This window comes from Camelus dromedarius, chromosome 27 (genome assembly GCF_036321535.1).
Source record: "Camelus dromedarius isolate mCamDro1 chromosome 27, mCamDro1.pat, whole genome shotgun sequence".
Taxonomy (NCBI): Eukaryota; Metazoa; Chordata; class Mammalia; order Artiodactyla; family Camelidae; genus Camelus; species Camelus dromedarius.
The window spans coordinates 3,548,437-3,565,304 of NC_087462.1; the positions used below are offsets into that span (position 1 = coordinate 3,548,437).

The following is a 16,868-nucleotide window of genomic DNA, read 5'->3' on the forward strand; positions in this document are numbered from 1 at the left end:
GCCCTGGGCACCTGGCACTTCCCACGGGTGGCTGCCCCAGGCCTTCCCTCCAGGCCCCTGACACCCATGCTGGGGCACCCACGGCCGGTGCTAACAGTGCACAGAAGGCTCTCTCCCACCCAGCCTCGCGTGGCCCGAGTGCTGCAGTTTGTCAGCTGGCGTTCTGGGGGCTGCAGTGGTCAAGACGGGAATAAGCAACCTGCCTACAGCTGCTTGGCACACAGCGGGGACTCAGAAAGTATTACTGGGATGACAAGCAAATGCCCGAGTCTGATTTCACCAGAAATGGGAGTTCAGAGAGGCTGAGTGAAAGCCGTAAAGTCACACAGCTAAGTAAGAGGTGCGGGCAGACTCAAATCTGGGATCCTTGGCTTTGCCCCGGGCTACCTGTTAACAGCACTTGCCACACATTTTCATAAAATGGGGCAGGGCAGGGGACCCCAGCTAACATCTCAGCTGAGAGAACTCAAAGTCACACAAGCCTTTAAATGTATGTGATCAATCTACACACAAATTAGGAGGAAGTGGTAGCCTATAAGTGCTTAGGGAGCAAACTGCACCTGAGTCAGGCCCAGCCATGGGTCAGCCTGCGCGCCACCCGGCCTTATCATCTAGCTGTGTGACCCTGGGCAGATGACTCAACCTCTCTGGGCCTTAGTTTCCCCACCAGCCAAGCAGGTGTAAGAGCCCCTGCCTCCCAGAGCTGCCGTGAAGCTTAAACCTATAACAAGTCTGCCTTCAAACTCTATCACAGATTCACCTACTTTTCCCCCATCTTCTGTCTTCACCTGCTCTACCCCATCATCCCGTCATCCTCTCCCTGCTCCCTCCACCCCCATGGTCTGTCCTCCCTGCAGCAGCCAGAGGGCTCCCATGAGCACCTGAGTCCGGTACCTACTTCCTCTGCTCTCGAAGTAAAAGCCTAAGTCCTCCCCGCCCACGAGGTCCTGCGCACCTGCCCAACCCCGACCCCTCCCCGCCCTCCCTTCCTCCCTCTGTCCCCCTCACTCACTCTGCTCCAACTACATGGGCCTCCTCAGTGTTCCTCCAACACCCTAGGCATGGTTCTGCCCCAGGGCCTTTGCACAGGCTGTGCCCACTTCCCCCATGTATCCACTTAGCTCCCTCCCTCACCTCCATCAGGGCTTTACTCAAACTTGGCAACTCCTCAATACAAGGCCTTCCCTGAGACCCCATTTAAAATGGCAGCCCTCAACCCCCCGCTCACGTCTTTTTCTCCCTTACTGTTTTCTCTGATCACCACCAAACAGGACACATATTTGGCTTATGATCTCTCCATGATCAGAACCTGAGTCCCACAAAGGCACGCACTTCCTCCCCTGCCGGGTCCCAGCAGCCAGCCAAGCACACAGTAGGCGCCCGGATGACTGAAGGCACAGATGTGGGGGTGGCGGTGGCAGCAGCAGCAGCGGCCACAGCTGAACCGGCGGCCTGGGCTCTGGGGCTGGCGGCGGAAGTGTCCACGCCTCCTCCAGGGGGGCCCTTCCTGTCCCCATTTCTGAGCCATCCCTGGACTCTGCCCTCTGCCCCCTTTCCTGAGCCTCTGGCCAACACCTGCTGACCGAAGGCAGGAAGCAGAGGCGGCTTCCGCGGTGCCTGTGGCCTAGGCTGGGCATGCTCCTCCGGGCAGTTTAATCCCTGCCCCAGTGGGAGGGAGGCCCCAGAGGTTGAGCCCAACAAACAGATTGACTGGAGAAGCATCTGTCTCCCTGATCCCGCTCCCAGAAGGAGCCGGCACTGTGGCAGGTGCCTGGGAAATACTTAGTGACTAGTGTTTTATATTATGTACAGCTGCTGTGTCGCCTTCTCTCTGTGCCCAGCACTAAGGCTCCACTCTACTAACTCACTGGATCCTTCGGGGTCATCACTGTCCCTGTTTTACAGATGGGGACGCTGCGGCTGGGAGGTGAAATCACAGCACATGGGGAACCGAGCTGGGACTCGAACCCAGGCCAGCTGGTCCTCAAGTGTGGTTCTTAGCCACTGATCTACATGGTTTCAATTAATAGAAGCATAAAACAGGACAGGGAAATGTCTGTGATGTCTACGGAACATCTGCTGTGTCCTCAGCCCCAGGTAGAGGGGAAAACAGAGGATGCGCCTCATCTCCCGGCCACCTTCCAACAAACTGGTGGCATGGGCCCATTCTAAGGATGAGGCAGGCTGAGTCCACCAGGGAGGAAGTGATTTCCTGAAGGTTCCCAGAGGTGCCAGTGCTCAGAGCTGGCGCCAATTCACCAAATCCTCTCCTGAGATGGGTGACGGAGGCTGTTTCAGAGGGGGCCGAGTGCCGTAATGAGGTCAGCTCACACCTCGAGGACACCCACCACGTGCCAGGCCCTGAGTGGAGAACCCCAGGGTTTCCAGAGGCTCAAAGAACTTCAGCTCTTTGCCGAAGTCCCAAGAGGTCCCCCATTTCACAGACTGGCAAGTCGAGGCTCAGAGGGGTTCCTCCACATGCCCAAGGCCACACAGCCAGTAAGAGGCAGCATGGGGCTGGAGCCGGGGCTCCCTGAGCAGACCTGGAGCTGTGGGCTGCGCGAGCCCACCTCGGAAGCTCGCAGCTCGGCAAAGCAGAGGCCCCTCGGCGGCCGGGCGGCGACGGAGTGTCCACGGGGACACAGAGCATGAGACTCAGATGACAAGTGTCGGGATGGAAACAGCCTTTGTGGGTGGCTGGGATTCTTCAGGCAACAAATGGGAGGGGAAAAACACCTCTAACACCAACTGTATTTTTAAAACTCCAACAGCAACGAGAAGGCTGCCCGTCAGCACGGCGTCACGTCCGTGGGCAGGCAGGAGCCCCACACGCAGGGACGCGGCTATTTTAAAGGGGCTATTTCTGGAGGCCGAGGTGAGAACATGGGGGCGAGAGGAAGGAGCGGGAGCAGCGCTGGGACTGACTCTGCGGCGTGGCCCGAGCTGGCCGGCCGCAGGGGGCGGGCGCAGGGGGGAGGGAGGGAAAGGGAGGACTCAGGAGCCACCTGCGTGGTGCCAATCCGGGCACGGCCACCCGTCAGCTGGAAGACCTCAGGTATCTCAGAGCCTCGCATCTTGCTCCGTGAGTGATGTGTGTGTGTAAAACAGGCACAGAGCCCTACTGGGCACCGGTGCTGCCGCGGACACAGCAGAGGACACAGGCAAACGGGAGGCAGATGCTAAGTCACACGCAGACGATGTGGGGATGGTGACAAGCACTTCCAGAAAAAGCAAAGCGGGAACGGGGAAGATGGGGAGCCAGGGGGAGAGGCACATTTTGCAAACTATAATTTTACAAATGATTTTGCAACTATTAACTTTGCAAACCTTAATACGGAGTTCAGGGGAAGCTTCACCTAAAAATGAGCAGAAACTGAGGAGTGGAGTTAAAAAACCACGGAGTTAAAAAACCACGTCCTGAGGCTCACCTACTGCTATGAGGATCAAGTGGGGCTGCAGATACCAAAAAACTCACAAGAGAGGCGTAAGTTCTCTCTTCACATAAAGAAGCTCCCAGGTTGGCCTTTCAGGGCCATTTTGCCCAGCCTATAATCATCAGGTTCCAGGCTCCTCCATCTCTTTGATCCCCTATTCTTATCCATATCTGCTCCATGGTCCAAAATAGCTGCCTGGGTGCCTACCATCACTTCCATATTCCAGGCAGAAGGAATCACAAGCTACCTCCCTTTGAAGACTTTTCCTGGAAGTTCTGTTCATTTATCCCACTGGTCAGAATCGACTCATGCAGCACAGACACCTGTAAGGTACAGGGGCAATGTTTTGTTTTGTTTTTTCACCAGGTGGCTACATGCCCAGATAAGTCAAAAGGTTCAAACTGCTATGGAAGAGAACAAAGTATGGGGACACCTCACCACAAACGTGTGGCCCAGTGGGGTCAGGTCTTAGTTTCAAGGCAGTACATCTGAGAGACTTTGGCCTGGATAGAGAAGATGTCTTAGACGTCATCAGGGCCAGCCCCCTGCCTCCACACTAGGATGGTTTTCACTCACCCCAGGCTCCACCTCCCCCAAAGCCCCCAAGGTCGGAAACAGTGGCAGCAGCCCAAGTTTAGGCTCTGTGCATCAGGGTGGCTCCCCCTGGGAGGCAGGACCCCATCCACAGGCTGCACTCGCTAAGCACCCGGGCATCCCCCATCCCTCCCTGTGCCTGCCTGGTGAGGATGCCCAGCCAATTCATCTCCTTCTCCTCAGTAAACAACTGTCAGGGAAAATAAATAGTTTTTAATAGGCTCATTAATTGAATTCAGGGAGAAATAACCTTCTCCCCAGGCTGTTGAGAAGGAATATTCAGACAGACATGAGAAAGTCCAACCACCCAAGTCCGAAAGTAGCGACCCCCAACAGCTGCAGCCGCATTCAGTACCACAGACTGGACAGTAAGGGGGCCATCGCCTTCCCGGCCTTATCCAGCCTCCGGAGGTGGGAAGTCTCCGGTGGGTGCTAACTTGGCTTTAACGCCTCAGTAGCCCTTGGCCTCTACTCTAAGCCTGTGGCGGCGGCAGGATGATTTAATGTCATTCTTTCTTCTTTTTTTTTTTTGCTCTCATCACATTTATTTTAAAGGTTCTGTCTACTTATGTCAAGGACATTCAGGTTCCCCATTCATGAGAGTAAGACAAAATGTTCTCCTTTAAGTTTAAAAAGAGAACGGGTTTCAAGAAAACTGTCAAGTTCTTAGGAGGACCACGGAGGTGGGGCAGAAGGCACATGTCACAGTGACTGGGGTGGCGTTGGGCAGAGCACTGGACAAGGAGTCCAGAAGCCTCCATGCAGCCCGCAGGGTGAACTCGGCACAGAATTATAAAGTCAGAACTGACCCTCCCCATGCCTGCTGAGGGCTCTGGCCACTCAGGTGTGACTCAGTTTCCCGGGATGGTCCTAGGGCTGGCCTCCCACCACATGCAGCGCATGTATGGCCTGTGGTTTTGTCTGCCTGGGGCTGGCCCTGGCTCCTACCAGCCTACTCTTGGCACCATAATAGGAGGCTCAAGGCAAGACTCAACACCTCTGGGAAAAGCCAGGCTTGGGCCCAACTGCTCCCAGGACCCCCAAACCCTTTGTCCTCCAAAGCTCGGTATGCAGGTCCCCCGATGTGCCCCCTGAAGGCATTAATCATCACACTGGATTGTACGATATTCAGCCAGTGACATCTTTGCCAGGCCAGCACTTTACAAGCATGCTCGGTACAGATTCTTCCAATTATTCAAGAGACAGCCTTGCTCCCATTTTATAGATGAGGAGACTGAGGCCCAGGCAGGCGACTCCACTGGCCCAGGGTCACCCTGAACACGAGGCCAAGGCTAGAATGCGGGTTCTACAAATGCCAAATGTGACCCCCAAAATAAAGCCTGGCCCATTCCTGGGGGCTCCTCAGTGACTTCTCTACCTATCTTGCCGGGTGCACAGGGGTCAAGTGAACATCAGGGCTAGCTGAGTCTTAAAATCCCCTGGCCCAGCTTTGGGGGTCCCCTGCTCCTTTGGGTTTCTCACCTTCTCTCCAGGAGACAGGAAACCTCATGGACTGTTTCAGGGTTCCCTGACCCCCTGACGCCCATCCTCAGGGCCCCTGGCTCTCAACAGCCATTCATCATGGCTTCTGCACCAGATATCTCAGACATGCAGAGACTCAGAGAGGGCTAGTAAGTAACTAAAAACACACAGCACCTCCCAGGCAGAGGGAGCTGAGCCAGGGCATTCGAACTGTTGATGTGGGGTTTTCCGGGCTACCACCTGCCTAATCTGGACCATTAGACATGCTGGTTCTAGCACGGGAGGGCGGCGGCTCTCAAAAGCTGGGCAGGCTGGTCTGGAGAGAGGGAGCCAGGTGAAGCTCCTGTCCTGAGAAGGGGGTCAGACAGACAAAAACAGCAAATGAGCAAGTGAAATAAAGAGTGCCAGGAAACACTGGCCGTGCAGGGTTGGTCAGGCCAGAAACGGAGCTCCCGGCAGAGGAAACAGCAAAGACAGGGCCCCAGAGAGGGGAGCAGAAGGCAGGTCCATGTAGCTGGTGCAGAATGCATGATGGGGGAGTGGGGAGGAGCCAGCAGGGGCTTGACTTACAAGGGGGAGTCTGGGTGTGCCATTCAGAGAAGCCAAGCACTTCCCTAAAGCCACACAGCTCATAAGAGGCAAAGACAGATCCTGAACTCAGACCAGCCAACCACAATGTCCCTCCCTCGGCTCCCCAAGGTTACCTAATTGCTACAGAATCCAGCTGTGCAAACCGAAACCACGGAGCTCCTTATGCGAAAATGGTCAAGAATTTTCAGAAAGCAGCCACAGATCGTCACAGCAAGCGCAGACCCTCCGAATCGCCACAAGGCCAGAAACGCCACCTCGGGTCACCTGTGGGTGCATGGGCAGCGCTGGGGAGAGGCTCCACTGTGCCACCTCTCAGCAGCCACCTCTCAGGGCTGTAAGGAGAAAATTCGAGTGAAGCCAGAGCGCAGGGCCAGACACACAGTGCAGGCTTCATGATAGGAGATTTAATGCCTATTTGGGTTACTTCCCTTCCTTTTCAGTTCTTTGGGAAATTCTGGGTGTGGGCCTCCCTCCTCATCTCCCCTAATGGTTCATAAAGATGGAGGGGCGGTGGGGAGGACAGTCATTTAATCCCTGCTTGTGCACCCCGGGTGCCCAGCCTCGTATCAATGCAACAGTATTTAACTCCCAAGGGCGCAGCAAGCAAGATGTGTGCCCATTTCACGGATGAGAAAAGCGAGTCTGGCAGGGAGGGAATAAGGGGCCGCCTCACACAGCTAGGGAAGGCCTGTATCAGTATTCGAACTTAGTGCTCCTGCCTCCAAAGGCCAGTGGGAAAAGGGGAAAAGACCTGGACACGGCAGCCCCTCCACATCCCAGATCCCTCATTGTTGCCACAAACCCCAGCCGTTCACGCTTCCAGAACCCATACGTCAGGGGCAATTACCCACTTCTGACAATCAATTGGGCAGTGGGGCCAGGACAGGTGTGCAGCAGGATTTCATCAGTGATCTCAGTCCAGTGAGATGCTGCAGAGCCTAGGAGGTGGACGGATGTTCATGGACAAGCCAACGGCCCAACCTGCCTGATTTCTCCTGTTGCCTGGGGTCTGGAGCATGAATGAGGTTTTCAAAAGCGCCCGATTGTTCTCTGGGACGGTGGGTAGGGGCTGCCTCAAGCAGCATCCTTGGCCCCGCCTGCTCGATGCCAGGAGCCCCACCAACCATGATGACCACAGATGTCCCCAGACATCATCCCATGTCCCCTGGGAAGCAAAGTCATCCCTGGTTGAAAACCACTGCAGTAAACCCTACAGATACTGCAGGTGACCCAGCGCCCCAGCCCCGAGAGCAAACAGGTACATTCCGGAAAAGACAAGAGGCTAGGAACGGGTCCTGCAGACAGAAGATAATTCCCAGCCCTGCCCCTCGGGACAAGCCAGCTTCCTTCTGCACAGCATTTAATTTAAGTCAAGTTTATCATTATGACCAATATTAATATAATCAGGGCCAACGTCTATCGAGCGCGGACGCTGGCCTGGGCCTTGTTCTCAGCCCTCCTGTGAGTTAAGGCACTGCTGCCTTGAAATAACCCCTCAAGGCGGCTTACTTCTTAAACCCATTTAGCATCCCAGGAAACTGAGGCTTGGTGACGGCAAATGGGGTGTTGAGGTCCTGCAACCGGCAAATGGAGGTGTTTTAAGGAAAAGAATGATCTGAGAAGGTAAAATGGGGCAATTTCACAGAAAAAAATCTAGATGTCTGGGTTTTCTTGGAAAAACTGGCAGATCTGGCTATGGAGCCACTCAGGGCTGCCCGGGAGGCTGTGGGAACCCATTTGGTGCCCACCATCCCTTGGCATTATCTGCCCAGCCCTGACTGGCACTGGGGTTTGAAAATGATGTTCCTGACACTTCTTCCTGCCTCAGTTTCCCTCTCTGGCCTGGTGTGAGGATCCAGCCCACCTTTGAGCGCAAGGCCTGGCAAGCAGGCAGGCAGGCAGGCATGGCTGTGTGGCTTCGGGCAAGTTCCTCTCCCTCTCTGGGCCCTGGCCTGACAGCTGTTCTAATAGGTATGTCCCAAGCTCCTTGGTCTCCACTGAACCCAAGCTCTCAGGGGCCTTCGGCAAACTAGCCACATGTGTTGAAAATGCAATTCAAACTCCTCAGGACCCCACGTGGTCACCCGCATCTTGCTTCTGCTCCCCTCACCTCCTACAACACAGCTGCAGGTGCCCCCCTCCCAGCTTTGCACTTGTTCCTAAAACCCATTCTATTCAGAAGGACTCCCCCCCGATCCTCACCCCCCTGACCAAGTAGTGGCCCGGTGCCCTGCTGGGGGCCACCGGATTTCCAGTCTCAGCAGAACCCCACTGCAGCCCAGATTTTTCTTGCTTATTTATGTACTCACTGTCTCCACCAATAGACTGCAGGGGCCAAGGGATGCAGGACCGAGTCTGCCTTGTTTTTGCTGTATCCCCAGAATTTCATGTTCATTTGCTTTTATTTTAAAAAAAAAAAGAAAGAAAGAAAGGCAAAGAATGTACATAGCACTTTCTGTTTACCCGGCATATATTCGTTTCCATATTCTTCACGATACCCCTATCGTGAGTGAAGCAATGCCAAAGCCCCCATTTTACAGATGAGGAAACTGAGGCGTGCAGCAGCTATGTAACTAGTCCAAGGCTCTGCAGTCGGTCTATGTAAATAGTCTGATGCCCCACAGTTGGCAAGCAGCAGGGCTGGAATTCGAACCCAGAGCCTGGCTCTCCAGTTCTCTGGCAGCTGGTATTCAAGAAATACTGACTGACTGAATGAGTGAATTGGTAAGTGAATGAATGAACACTCACATACCAAGCTTATAAAGTGGTCGCTTTCCTGGGCGCCTCTCAGCAGGCCTGGAGTTGAAGCTGAGACTGAACAGCCCTGAATAGATACTGCCCTCCCCCCAGGCACTCACTCAGATCCACCGTGGACTCTGGAAGTCAGGGGCCACTGCCTGGGATCTCGGGGATGTCAGAGCCTCCCGAGGCAGCCACCTGCCCTCCCCGCCTGCCTCGTCTGGCCTCCCGTGGCTCAGATCCTGCCAGGCGTCTGGCCTGGTCCTGCCGCAGAAGTGGGGCGGCCTTGATTAGGCAGCCAGTGACGGGGAATGCCCCAGTTCGCAGTGGCTGAGTCATCCTGACATGTCTCCCAGGCTGGACCCCGTGAGGGGCTGAGCGCTGGGGGAGGGGGCTGCTGGGGAGCCCGTGCTGGCCAGGTCCCGCTACGCATCACCACATTACATGTATTAACTCATTTATCCACCCAGCAACTTGAGGTAGACAGCACTACTCTTCCATTGTACAGATGTGAACATGGAAGCACAGAGAGGTTGAGCAACTCGCCCAGGTCACACAGCCAGTGAGTGGCAGAGCCGAGATTTAAACCCAAGCAACCTCAGGACAGTGTCCATGTTCTCACCCATACAGGAAGGCAGCTGGGAGCCCTAGAGTCTCCACAGTGACTCTCAGGTGCCACCAGCAGGTGAATAGTCATCAAAGCTACTTCTTTGATAATTGGGCAGAGCCCCTCTCTTGCCCAGGGGTTAAAACTTCAGGTTCTGGCAGCTGTTGGTCCTGGGTAAGATTTTTGGTTCTGTCACTTGTGGGCTGTGTGACCTCAGGCAGGTGAAGACTTCGCCCTGTGCCTCAGTTTCCCTGTCTGCAAAATGGGGCTCTGAGTATGGGAACCATGCTAACGGGGGGATGAGGGTTAAAGGTGATAAGGATGCTCTGAAGGTGCTTATTCATCACAGGGCCTGGCATGGGCACCAACTCCAAATAAGTCGGAGCCATTATTATCCCCCGACATCCCCTCATTTGCTGATCACGGGGTTAATTATAAACAGCATTAAATTATACACACACAGACGTGTCGACCTCCTTTCCCCAGAACCCCCAAATTTCCACCAACACTCAATTACCCACATGACAGCGCGACAATAGAGCATCTTTCCAGCCCCTCCCCACCAGCCCGTCTCCATCCGAAGGTCCCAGGCCTCTGCAGCTGTGGCCGCTACATGCCTCTTGGGGCCCGGCGTCGTAGGACGGATGTAGCCAGTGACACGCATCCAAGAGCCAAAGGGGCTTTACCTGCAGCATCTCATGCCCTGGCTCACCATGAAGCAGGCTGTGATTGCTCTATCTTAGAGATGAAGGAACACAGAGAGGTTAACCAACCAGCCCAAGTGTGCACAGCTCCGGCAGGGTGGGTGCTGGAAGTCAGGACCCCCAGAGCCAGAGGCATAACCTCATTTTGCAAGCGAGGAGGCTCCCACACAGGGAGGGGAAGGGGCAGAGGCGATGCCACACAGAGAAGGAGAGACAGGAAGGAGAGAGACAGGGAAAAAAATTGGGATTCACAGTCTTCCTCGCAGGAGGGCAGGAGACTCCTGGCCTTCCGACAGAGGACTAGCGTAACAGTAGAGATTTCAAAAAGCAAATCAAAAAGCTCAAAAGCCGCAGGGACCACCCAGGGCTTTCTGGACAAAATCTGCCCCTTCAAAAAAGGATATTTACGGAAGTGGGGTCACTGTGACCCAGAAACGCAGGCTCCAAGCCCCGGACCGGGGTAGAATCTGTGGGAATGAGAAGAGAATGGGGATCCCAGAGAAAAACCTGGGTGTGTTTCGGCCTCCGCGGGCTCAGAGGGCGCCTGGGTCCCAGGAACAGCAGAGGGATTCCACGGCCAGCCCAGAATAGCACCAACCCCCAGGTCCAGCCTGGCCAGACCTGGGGGAGGGGCGGGGGGGGGTACCGGCAGCTCCACAGAGGAGAGGAGAAAGGAGAGAGACGAATAAAGCAACACGAAAGTCGAGGCCTGTCCGTGAGTCACTCCTACCCGCTTGTTAATTTTCGCCTTTGCAGAAGTGTAAGCCAATTGATTTTTCATGTTCCCCACGCACAAACCCCCACCCCCCGCCCCGCAACGCTTCTGAAATATCAGCCAAAGACAAGACAGAAATGGTACGTCGGGTTTCTTTCTTCTTTTTTTTTTTTTTTTTGAGTGTCTTTTCTTTCCTTAAAGAAAAAAGAGAGAATGGGGGAAAAACACACTATACTCGTAAACTGTGAGCTTCTAGAAAGCCAGAGGGGGTAACTAACTGGGCTGCAGGGTTAGGAGACCCAGAGGTCACCAATTCCTGTGCATCTCAAGGTACGATCTGCCTCTGTCCAGGCTGTCCGTCCTCTTGATGACAGGATAACAGACACTTGAAATTCACCCACTCCCAGCACCCCATCTCCTCCAGCTACAAGAAAGGAGCTTTCTGGTTCCAGACTGGTCAGGTGCGGATGAGACAAAAATTTTAAAGCCATCTGAAAAGCCCTCCTGTCTTCTCCTCAGTGCAGTCATGTGACTTTGTCCACGGACCCACACGGGGTTTGGTGGGTTTGGCACCTGAATGCTGTACCAGGCACAGCAGTTATGCCTGATTCGTGTCCCCTCCAGTCCCCACGGGACAGGCTGCACCACTCTGCCTGGCGGGCAGCTGGGGTCTCTCCAAATACCACCCCGGGGGCACCTCTGGCAGTGGGGAAGGACAGAGCAAGGGCAACGCGCACCAGCTTCCTTCGCCAAGAGGGGCACCTCCTCCTTGCAAATTCTGGGAAGCAGAATGCCCACCCACGAGGGTGTGCTAGGAGGCTGTCCCGGTTGGAGAGGAAAGCCGGGTGGTGTCTCAGAGTCCTTGCCTAAGCCCCCTGCCTCCCTCCAGAAGCACAACCTGCCCCCCCACCCCCCCAGAAAGGGAGCCACGGCCGCCACGTGCTGGCCAAGCCCACTGCACTTCCCAAGAATCTTCCGCTGGCTCCGGATACTCTACAAATGGAACCTAATGCAGTCAGGGTGGGGCGGGGGAGGGGGAACTGCTTTCAGCTGAAAACATTAAGCTTTGTCAATTATACCCCAAACCCGCTGGGTTTATAAATACCCATCTTTATTTTTAGGGTTTTCCTCCCCAACCCGAATTCTCTCAATGCCCCCCCTCCCCCCACTCACAGCGGCTGTACTAAAGTCACAGGAAGCAGGTGAACTTGGGGCCGCAGGGCACCGCGCCTCGGAGCAACATTGTCCCTGCCCATCCCTCCCTGGCCACCTCGCTGACCATCACTCGGGCTGGAGTGATCAGCAAAGCCACAGGTCTCCCAGCACCGGGCTCCTGGAAGCAGCAGCTGAACATGCGCTGTGCTCCAACACCAGTGACACGCAGCTCAGTGCCGACCCAGAAGGCAGGAGGAGAAACAGAGTCATCCCCAGAAAGCCGTTTGCTGAGGGGAGGTGGGTCTGCCTCCTGGACCAGTCCCGGGTCTAAGGAATGCCAGGCAGAGCGCCACACTCTGTGCAGCCGGACGAAGCAGAAAATGGGTGGATAGTGAAGGCTCCAGAATTGCACATCCCCCCTCAGATGCCACCCTAACCCTAACCCCTAAATCCCTGTCATCCAGGGAGCTTCTCCCCTTCCACCTGCTCCTGACTCCTCAGCCCAGAGTCACAGCCTGTGTTGAGAGATAAATGCCTCGTGTCTCCGAGTGGGGCTCATGGACACGCGAGGATACCCAGACCCCCTGGGAAGCAGGGGAAAAAGAAAGGCGCCTGGAATGCTCCAAGGGGATAGAAACAGAAGCATGGTCAGTGGGCGATGATTCCTGTGTGGGCAGCAGGCAGACCACTGGCTTGCAATGCCCCTCTCTCTGTGCCCACCACACACCAGGTCAGCGGCTGGCAAGGGACCCTGAAGGAGGAGAGTTCCCCCAGGGAGCCCAGTGGCACTCTACAATGCCACACCCTGGCCACACCAGAGTGACCTGTTCCCCCATCTCCTGCAGAGGGTGGGAATGGGCCAGGCATGGCCTCTCCTCTCAGGAAGGCCACTGACATGACAGCACCAGCCCCTGTCACCCCCCGGGGGGGCCGATGTCATCGGCTGGGTGGCAGGAATAGAAAAGCACATGAGCTCACCAGGCAGGCCGGGTCTCCCGCGACGTTTTGTTTGCCTGAGCCCAATTATACCAACTCTCAGGGCAATCGAGTATGGCGGGTGGCTGCCCCCGGGGGCTGGGGGGGCCCGGGCCCCACGAAGAAGTGCACAGTCATGGTGAAGGTGCCCCCCGGGCCTGGGCAGAGGGCAAGACAAAGCTTACCAAAGGGGGAGACTGGAGACTCGAAAGAAGGCATCAAGAGATACCCTTTGGAGGGCATAGTGGGGAGGCAGGGAGGGGATCCAGCTAGAGACCCAGGCCCAAGTTGGTGGGCTCTAGGATTTGGGGGCAGGAAGCAGCCACCCCCGGCCCCAGCTGCTTGCTTTCCGCAGCCAAAGTATCAGCTGGCAGAGGAAGACTAGAGAGCTGAGGGACAGAAGGCAGGCGAGATTGGCAGGGGGAGGGGGGCACAAAGGAAGGGGAGCCTGGGAGGGGGAGGGGAGCTATGCAAATAGCAGAATCGACCGAGTCCCTCGGCCATTAATAAAAGCTCCAGCAGCAGCTGGTATCACAGGAGTAGAGGCGCAAGCTGGCTCTCTCACCGGTGGAAGGCGGCTCAGAGGGGGAAGCAGGGTGCCCCAAACAAAAGGGACCCACGTCCCCTGTACCCTAGGAACAGCAACAGGGGGGAACATAGAGGCAAGGCCAGAATCCAGCAGCCAAAGTCTGGAGGGAGGCCTCTGGGGGCTGGGAGCGGGGATCCCTGTCCTCGGGACCCACGGGGGACCCTCTGGCTTTGTCCCCACTTCTTAGAGTCTTAACGCCAGGCCTGGACACCTCAGACAAGCCCCCTTCACCAGCTGTTGGCCAGGCTGCTTTTTCAGGGGTTTGACCAGAGGTAGAAGGACCCCACGCTCAGAATGAGGACTCCTCCCGGGATGGAGACGGGAAGAGGACTGGGGAATCCCAGCTGAGCCCGAGAAGGGGAGGGGAGGCACCTCCCAGATAGATGTACTGGGGAGGTTTGTTAATTTGGGGGATGAGGACCCAAGGGGGGGCTAAATTTGAGGAAGGGTTGCGGAGAAAGGGACCCTCTCAAAAACTGCATATTTACGGGGCTACTAGAGGAGAATCTGAAACCGGGGGAAGGGGTCACTAAGGAGGAGGTTCCAGATTTGGGGGGTGTGGCTGAAAAAGACTCCAGTTTGGAGGAGGGTGACTCTCTGATTTGAGAATTTTGGAAAGCAGCTGAAGGGGAGTTCTCCAGTTTAGGGAGGTTTCATGAGGGGAAGTGTCCAGGACTTGGGAGAGAGTGCTAAAGAGGGATCATAAATTTGGGAGCGATTTCTATAACGAGCAGTGAACTTGGCCGCAGCGTGGCCGAAACCCTTGCGCCGAGAGTACGGGTGCTCTAACTCGGGGGATGGGGCGGGGGGGGGGACTCCCGTCCGGGCAGGTCCCCCCACCGCGCCCCGCGCCCCCTTCAACCTGGTTCTGACAGCTCCGCCCCTGGGATGACGTCACCGCCCCTCCCCCCAGCCCCCGAGGGGGCTCCCGGGGCGTGCAGAACCCGCGGGACTGGCAGCTCCAGGGGCGGCTTCCCCTCTCCCGGGATCCCCACGGGGCCCCCAGAGCGGAGGGGAGGTCGGGCGCCGGGCGCGCGCGTCCGTCGGTCCGCCAGAGTCCCTGGGGCTGGGGGCTGAGCCTTGCCCCACCTGGGGGGCTGGGAGGGGGCGCTGGGGCCGCAGAAGGGTGGGGCAAGGCCAAGGTAGCGGAGGGGCGCCCCTCCAAAGGATACACGAGGCCGGGAGGGCGCTAGGAGGAGACTGTGTTGAGTAGGGGGTCTCCAAGGGGAGGGGGACTGGAGAGCCAAGGCGGCGGGCACAGCAGCCGCCCTGGGCTCACCGGCCAGTCCGTCCCCCTCGTTCCCACCTGAAGCCACCTGTCCCGGACTGGTCTCCACTCCGGGGCGCCCGGGCGCCCCTCACCCCCAGCACAGCGCCCTCTGCCACCAAGACCCGCCCGGGGAGCCTGGCCGGGCGCCGCCGGGACCAGCACCCGCTCCGCACACACACGCGTCCCCCCTCCGCGCCTTTGCCCCGCCCGCAGCCCGGGGTGGTGCAGCCGGCGGCGCTGGGCAGCTTCCAACGCCGCGCTCCGGGCGAGTCCGGCCCAGCCCCCTCTCCTGCCACGGCGAAGCCCCCAGCCCCGCCCGCCAAGCCCTCCCCGCGGCCCCTGCCCGCCTCGGCCCAGGCTCTCGGGGACGTTGTTTGGACGCAGCTTGCCGGGAGCCGCGGCTGGGCGTGCAGCCGGCTGCAGCGGAGCATCCTCCGAGCACAATGGCCGTGCAGGCTTCCCCGGCACAAAGCCGGCGCGCTGCCCACTCCGCTGCCTCCGAGACCCCCACTGGAGCACCTGCATTTTTAAAAATCGGATTCACGATATTTTCCCTCTCTTTACCTGGAGGCTGGCTGGGCTGGGCTCCCCCGGCTCTGGTCCGCTTCACATCCTGGCTGTTGCATGGGATCCGAGCGGAGCCCGAGCGCCAGCGGCTCGCGGCGTGCGCGCGCCGGCCGGGCTGCCGGGCGGGCGGCGCGAGGACACTCACTGCGGCTCGCGCTCCCCTCGCGCCGGCTCGCGCACCCCCCCAGCCGGTGACGTCATCCCTTCCGCCGGCGCCGCCGCCGCCGCCGCCGCCGCCGGCCGGGGGCGGGGCCAGGACGGGGCCGGCCTGCGCGCGTCACTGCGCAGCCGCGCAGCTGCCACGCCCTCTGGCCAATGAGGCGGCACGGCGAGGTCACGTGGCCCGGGGGCGTTTAAAGGGCTGAGGGAGCACGTGGGGCGTGGGGCTTCGCGGGACACGTGGGTGGCGGCGTCAGCACACTGGATCTCTCTGGTCAGGGGTCTGCCCCCTAGCCGCAGGGCGCTTGACACAAAGGCCACGAACTGCTCTAAACTCTGCCGTGGCTCCCCAGTGCGTTTCAGATAAAATCCAGCGTCCTCTGTGAGGCCCGCCTCTCTGCGTTCGCACCCATCACTCTGTCTCCAGGTGTCCATACCCGAGCCAAGCCAGCGTCTTACAGTTCTTCCAACCTGCTCACTCCTGACTCAGGACCCTTGCCCCTGCTGTTCCTTCACCTGGAATAGTCTTCCCCCAAGATCTTTCCCGTCTCTGCTCAACTGGCAGCTCCTGGGAGAAGCCCTCTTTGACAATGGCCGTTAGCCATCTCACGTTTCATCCTCTATCCCACCATCCTGATTTTATTCTGGTAATGTTAGAGTGTGACTCCGTGAAGCCTGGAGATCCCTGTGTATGGTTGCATGGATGAGGGAATGGATGAGGGAACATTTCCTGCAGAGTAAGCACGTTACAAACATCTCACCTAATTACTATCCCCTGCTGCCCTTGAGTTGCAACAAACCACAGCAGGAACCCCAGTTCAGACACTGTCTTGCTGTGTGGGGTCTGTCTCAGCTTTTCCACTTGCAAAATGGGTTTGCCTCTCTGGGTCTCAGTTTCCCATCTGTGAAATGGGGCAAGGTGGCCCCTGCTCACAAAAGAGTGTAAGGATGAGGTGTGATACTATGCCTGCCTGGCCTGTAGTTGGTGCCTGAAAATGGGCTAATGAGAAAAAAAAGAAAGAAAAAGAAAAGGGAGGATTACCACGGAAGGTGGAAGAGATCAAAGACACCAAACAAGATTGCATATCAAATGGTTGTTTTCTGAACTGGTTTGAAGCATTTTATTTCTTCAAGGTAGACATTTGGAGAGAGCCTCATGCCTACAAAAGGACTCAAGTTTTGAATTTGGGGATTTTTTCCTCTAAAATCGTTGATTCATTCATTCCTGGCCAAAGATACAGATATAAACAAAAGGCATTAACCCTGGGAACAAAATGAGAAGGCGGA

General features: G+C 57.1%; 1 protein-coding gene across 1 annotated transcript in view; it reads right to left on the reverse strand.

The window, feature by feature from the left end:
* Positions 1-15,596, reverse strand: part of PTPRS (protein tyrosine phosphatase receptor type S) — a 96,448-nt gene extending 80,852 nt beyond the window's left edge. The window contains exon 1 of the mRNA XM_064479781.1: positions 15,420-15,596. The gene's annotated coding sequence lies outside the window, so the exon portion shown is untranslated. The remainder of the gene's footprint in view (positions 1-15,419) is intronic.
* Between the last annotated feature and the right edge of the window lie 1,272 nt (positions 15,597-16,868).